This window comes from Sphaerodactylus townsendi, linkage group LG17, assembly GCF_021028975.2.
Source record: "Sphaerodactylus townsendi isolate TG3544 linkage group LG17, MPM_Stown_v2.3, whole genome shotgun sequence".
Taxonomy (NCBI): domain Eukaryota; kingdom Metazoa; phylum Chordata; class Lepidosauria; order Squamata; family Sphaerodactylidae; genus Sphaerodactylus; species Sphaerodactylus townsendi.
Window position 1 is genome coordinate 7,662,223 of NC_059441.1, and position 5,636 is coordinate 7,667,858.

Genomic DNA, 5,636 nt, shown 5'->3' on the forward strand with positions numbered 1-5,636 from the left:
GAATGCAGACTGGCTTTCTCTGGTCAAAGAAATCAATGCGCAGCCAACTAAACCTTAAACTAGCAGGACATGGTTGTGCTACAGCTGCTGCTATTGCTGCAGAATAAGGCATTTCATCACAGGTAATAGTTACTAGATCATTATAATAGACCAGAGGTCTGCAACCTGCCAGCATGGCCAATTGGCAGGGGCTGGTGGGAATTGTAGTCCATGAACATCTGGAGAGCCGCAGGTTGCAGACCCCTGCCTGTAATAGACAATCATCACTGTTACCTGATAATTATTATCTACAGCACCGGCATAGTGGTTAAGAGCAAGTGCATTTTAATCTGGAGGAACCGGGTTTGATTCCCAGCTCTGCCGCCTGAGCTGTGGAGGCTTATCTGGGGGATTCAGATTAGCCTGTGCCCTCCCACACACGCCTGCTGGGTGACCTTGGGCTAGTCACAGTTCTTCGGAGCTCTCTCAGCCCCACCCACCTCCCAGGGTGTTTGTTGTGAGGGGGAAGGGCAAGGAGATTGTCAGCCCCTTTGAGTCTCCGGCAGGAGAGAAAGGGGGGATATAAATCCAAACTCTTCTTCTTCTTCTTCTACGATAAAATGCCTTATTAAGAGGGCAGCCCCGGCAAACCAACCCCAAAGGCCTAGCGAGGGGCGGGTGGGAAGGTTTTAACCAGTTCCCTTCTTCCAGTCAGAGTGGTGCAATGCACAGTCAAAAGTTAAATGTCTGTTTCCAGGTGACATTCCTTGATGAAGGAGGAGAAGGCTCAGAAGGAAGAGTGTTGCAAGGAGAACGCCCCCGTGGTTCAGCCCTGGCAGCGTCTGCCATTAGAAATTGATAAGGCAGGAAGCCATGCAGAAGGCCTTTCCTCGGCCAAGGCCCTGCAGAGACCCCCCGCTGAGCTGGAGGCCGTGGCTCTCTCGAGAAGCCCTTGCGTGGATTGAAAAGGTACGCACACGTCCGTGGGACTAGCACAGTGATGGCGAACCTTTTCGAGACCGAGTGCAGCCCAAACTGCAACCCAAATCCCACTTATTTATCGCAAAGTGCCAACACGGCAATTTAACCTGAATACTGAGGTTTTAGTTTAGGAAAAATGGTTGGCTCCGAGGCGCGTGTTACACGGGAGGAAGCTTGGTGATAGTGGCTTTGCTTTGAAGCAGGGGTCTTCAAACTATGGCCCTCCATATGTTCATGGACTACCATTCCCATCAGCCCCTGCCAGCATGGCCAAGTGGTAGGGCTCATGGGAATTGTAGTCTATGAACATCAGGAGGGCCATAGTTCTTAAGCAACGTGCAGCAACTCGAACTGGTGAATCACGACCCTAGGAGGGTTTACTCAGAAGCAAGCACCCCCACATGACAAACTCTGTGTGCGCTTGCCCACAGAAAGGGCTCTGAGTTCCACCTCTGGCACCTGTGCCATAGGTTCGCCACCACTGGACTAGCACCTTGCTTGTCTGCCTGAGATACACAATTGATCTTTGTGTGGCAGGGCAGGGTCCACGCTCACGTCTTCCTCCTCTCGACAATGAAGTGTTTGTAATCACTGATTACCTGACAGCATAAATGCAGTACCCCAAAAATCCTGGACAACAGAAGAGGGCAAAAGGAATCATGGGTGCCCCAAAACCATCCAGCATTGGATCAGCTGTTCCCCCCTTTGCAAAAAGGGCAAGGGGAAAGCAGTGGTGGGATCCAAAATTTTTAGTAACAGGTTCCCATGGTGGTGGGATTAAAACTGTGGCGTAGCGCCAATGGGGCTGGGCGGGGCACGATGGGGGCGTGGCCGGGCATTCCAGGGGCGGGGCATTAATAATTTCTCTGTTACTGTGAAAAAACTCTTACTGTAAAAAAAAAGTTCCTAATTTCCAGCTGGTATCTTTCTGTTTATAATTTAAACTCATTCTAGCAAGTCCTATCGTCTCCTGCCAACAGAAACAACTACTTCTCCTCTCATTGACTGCCTGTCAAATACTTAAAACTTTCAAATACTTAATTTTGTTTCTAGAAATCAAAGAAGGAGACTTTCCTTAAACAAGGAACTTTACCATATTTCTAAAACATGTTTTACAACAGCCCAACAGGAGAATTGTCCGTTCCTACCTTCGCTAACCAGCCACATAGGAAACAACAGGACTTCATGATTTTTGGACCTAATGGAATTTCTAACGGAAAAGCAGACCCAGTTAGTAACCCCCTCTCGGCACACACAAATAATGAGTAGCCCACTCTCGGGAACTGGTGAGAACCTGCTGGATCCCACCTCTGGGGGAAAGGAAGGCATCTCTAGAGGAGTGGGGGAGGGAAAGGTCCTGGGAGGGAAAGGACTGTCATCGGGGTGGGGGCTGTGAATCTGGTTCTACGAGGAAAAACGTGGGGCCTGGCAGATCCCTGTGGGGGAACTCCTGTGAGAAAGACCTGCGGGTGGGCGGGTGGGTGGGGGAGGTGAGAAAAAAACGTGGCTGGCAGGCATGTGTGGGAGGGAGTTGGTGAGAACTGTGCCCCCTCCCACGTTTGTGGTGCCCAGATGAGAAAGAAGCATGCAGTAGTGTGATGTATGCAACATATGTGGATCGTTGCAGCCTTACAGGGAGGGGAAAGGCTTGTCTGGAGGTCTCTTTGACCGAAACAAACAGGAAAGGGGGGGTGCAGGTGGCCTTCCCATCCGAGGGTTTTTTTTCTCTCAGTCGGATTTCATTCATTGCCTTTGACCAAGAATTCAGAATTTGGAAGTAAGTCTTTCATCCTCTTCACACAACGGCCCAGGCGATACAGGCTGACCTTTTTTGTCAATGAAAGCCACAAAATTTATTGAGTCGCTGGAGAACAGTATCGTTTTCAAGCAAAAGGGGTGGGGTGGGGGGGATTATATATAGGCGTCAGGCGTGTGCCCCTGAATGAAGATGATTTAAAACCATGATTGATTCAGAGAACCAAGGGCTACTCAACCCACTGAGATTCCCTGGCAGAACGTTGTGACACAGAAATGAGTCCTGTCCTAGCTTGAAATAAGCCCATTATAGGACCAGCTGTACAGGGACCATTATGGCTTTTGGGGTGGGGGGCGTTAAAGGCGGGAGCTGGCTGACCCCTGGCCCGAGGCTCTTGTCTGACCGGCCACCTCCTCTGGCCTGAGTCTGGGCGCAGCACGTGAGCCCTGTTGGGTCCTCCCCTGGGCCTTCCTCCTCCTCCTCCTCCTCCTCCTCCCAGGGTGAAGGCCTTGGTTGGCTGCTGGGGTCCGGCCAGGGCTTTCCCTTCCTGGCAGCAGCAGCAGCAGCCTCTGAGTCTCTTCCTCTGATTGTTCCAGGCCACCTTTGGGGTCGCAGGTCGCCGAGTGTCCCAAGGAGGACAGACAGCCGCCCTTGGCCCCGGTCAGCACCGGCCTGTGACTCTGGTGGAGAAGGGGAGGATTAGAAGCAATCCCGCACAACAGCCCTGTGAGGGTGGAGGCGGGCGGGGGTCTTCCACTGCTGGCTGACCCCCTCCCCCCCCCCCGCGGCCACCTGGTCTCCTCCGGGCGGGTTCCTGCAGCCGCAGCCGCAGCAGGTGGGCGACGAAGCGCTCTGTGCGGCCGGGAAGGTGGCGGCGGGGCGCGCCCGGCAGAGGGCGCCCTTGAGTCCCGCGTGGCGCGCCCGGTCCGGTCGTTGCAGCTGCCGCAGCTGCTCCTCCTCCAGGTCCTCCTCCCGGGGCGGCGGGGAAGCGCTGGGCGACCGCGGCGTGCGCGTCTGTCTGCCTGCCTGCCGGCCAGAGGGCTCCGCTCGCCTCCTCGCCGCCTCCCGGTGAGTAACGGGGCTCCTCGTGGGGGGGGGGGGATTGGCCCGCCTCCCTGTCTGCATCGCTGCATCTCGGGGGGAGGGGCTGGGGCCGCCTGCGGGGCGCACAGATACCCCCGCCCGCCCCCCCCCCCTCCAGCCAATTTTGCTCCGGGGGCTTCTGAGTGGGGGGGGGGGGTCACGTGCAACCTGTAGGTGGGAATCCGGGCGTTCCTCCCAGGGAGCAGCTGATGCGCCGAGCGGGCGATCCCTCTCCACCTGGCGGGTAAACCCACTCGCCCACTCGCCCTGGGGTGGCCCCGAGACCTCCTGGCTGCCGTTGCGACCAGGACGAGGGACCTCTGCGAGGGATGCTGGAGAGGGGCTCTGGAGCTGCTGCGGTCTGGCTGGCTTGCAGACCACTCCCCATCCCACCCCCTACCCGGCTCCGGCTGGTGGCGGACTGGTCAGACTGGGGAAGTTTGCCCAGCTGTCGCCTGAGCGCTTCTTCTGCGGGCAAAGAGGGGGTTCCAGCCGCTTGCCGCCTCTCGGCGGGGGCCGTTGGCTGTTGGCCCCCTAGGGTGCCTGGTGGTGCCTGTCTCTTGGGACCTTGCAACTGGACCCATTGCGCTTGAAGACTCCCCATTGGGCTCTGGCCCCAAACCTTCCAAAATGGGTGAAGGAGGTCTTGTTGTCACTTTCTGCGTCACTCTTCGTGGCTATCATGCTATTTTTCTGGCGCTATTGCTTTCTAACTAGTCCTGCAGAGAGTGTGTATGTGTGTGTGTGTGTGTGTGTGTGTGAAGTCTATAAAATTATGCCTGGGGTAGAAAATGTTGACAGAGAGAAGTTTTCCGCTCTTTCTCACAATACTAGAACCAGGGGGCATCCATTGGAAATGCTGGGGGGAAGAATTAGGACTAATCAAAGGAAACACTTCTTCACGCAACGTGTGGTTGGTGTTTGGAATATGCTGCCACAGGAGGTGGTGATGGCCACTCACCTGGATAGCTTTCAAAGGGGCTTGGACAGATTGATGGAGGAGAAGTCGATTTATGGCTCCCAATCTTGATCCTCTTTGATCTGCAAATGCCTTAACAGACCAGGTGCTCGGGAGCAGCAGCCGCAGAAGGCCCTTGCTTTCACCTCCTGCATGTGAGCTCCCAAAGGCACCTGGTGGGCCACTGCAAGTAGCAGAGGGCTGGACTAGATGGACTCTGGTCTGATCCAGCTGGCTTGGTCTTACGTTCTTATGTGTGTGGGGGGGGGGGTTGGCGGGCGCAGGGAGCCCAATTGAGGGAGAAAGTGCTGGTGGGCCAGATCATGCAATTTGCCCCTCTTGGGGGGTGGGCGGTGAAGGAGACTCGGAAAGGATGTTCACGGCTTATCCGCTTTCTCAGAACGTGGGGCCACCTCTTGATCTTTTGCATCCAGTGGAACCGTCTGCCAAAGTTTTTGACTGACGTGAAATTAAAAACAAACCCCTTTGATCCAGGGCATCTCGTGCTTGGCGATAAGCGGATCACGAGGCCCTGGGCCTCCCGTCAGAAAATTTTGCAGAGCCCCCCCTGCTGCGCCAGAGGAGTGTAAGAAAGAAAGGGGAGAAACGGGGTTAATCGGCCAGCCCATTCTGTGCTGTGACCCTGGAGAGCGGTGGCCACCGGTCTGAGCGGACAGTTTCTGACCTTGATTGACCTGTGATCTGAGTCTGTGTAAGGCAACTCTGTGTGTGTGAGTGTGAGAGAGTGAGCGGAGGAGGAGGAGGAGTTTGGATTTATATTCCCCCCTTTCTCTCCTGTAAGGAGACTCAAAGGGGGTGACAATCTCCTTCCCCCCACCCCACAACAAACACCCTGTGAGGTGGATGGGGCTGAGAGAG

General features: G+C 55.4%; 1 protein-coding gene across 2 annotated transcripts in view; it reads left to right on the forward strand.

Annotated features, from left to right (window-relative positions):
- Window positions 1-701: 701 nt before the first annotated feature.
- DAPK2 (death associated protein kinase 2) overlaps window positions 702-5,636 on the forward strand; it is a 53,906-nt gene continuing 48,971 nt past the window's right edge. Inside the window, exon 1 of one of the 2 annotated variants that reach the window (XM_048481710.1) lies at window positions 702-948. The gene's annotated coding sequence lies outside the window, so the exon portion shown is untranslated. Of the gene's footprint in view, window positions 949-3,661; window positions 3,785-5,636 lie in introns of those variants that run through there. The other variant, XM_048481711.1, reaches the window with a different exon arrangement.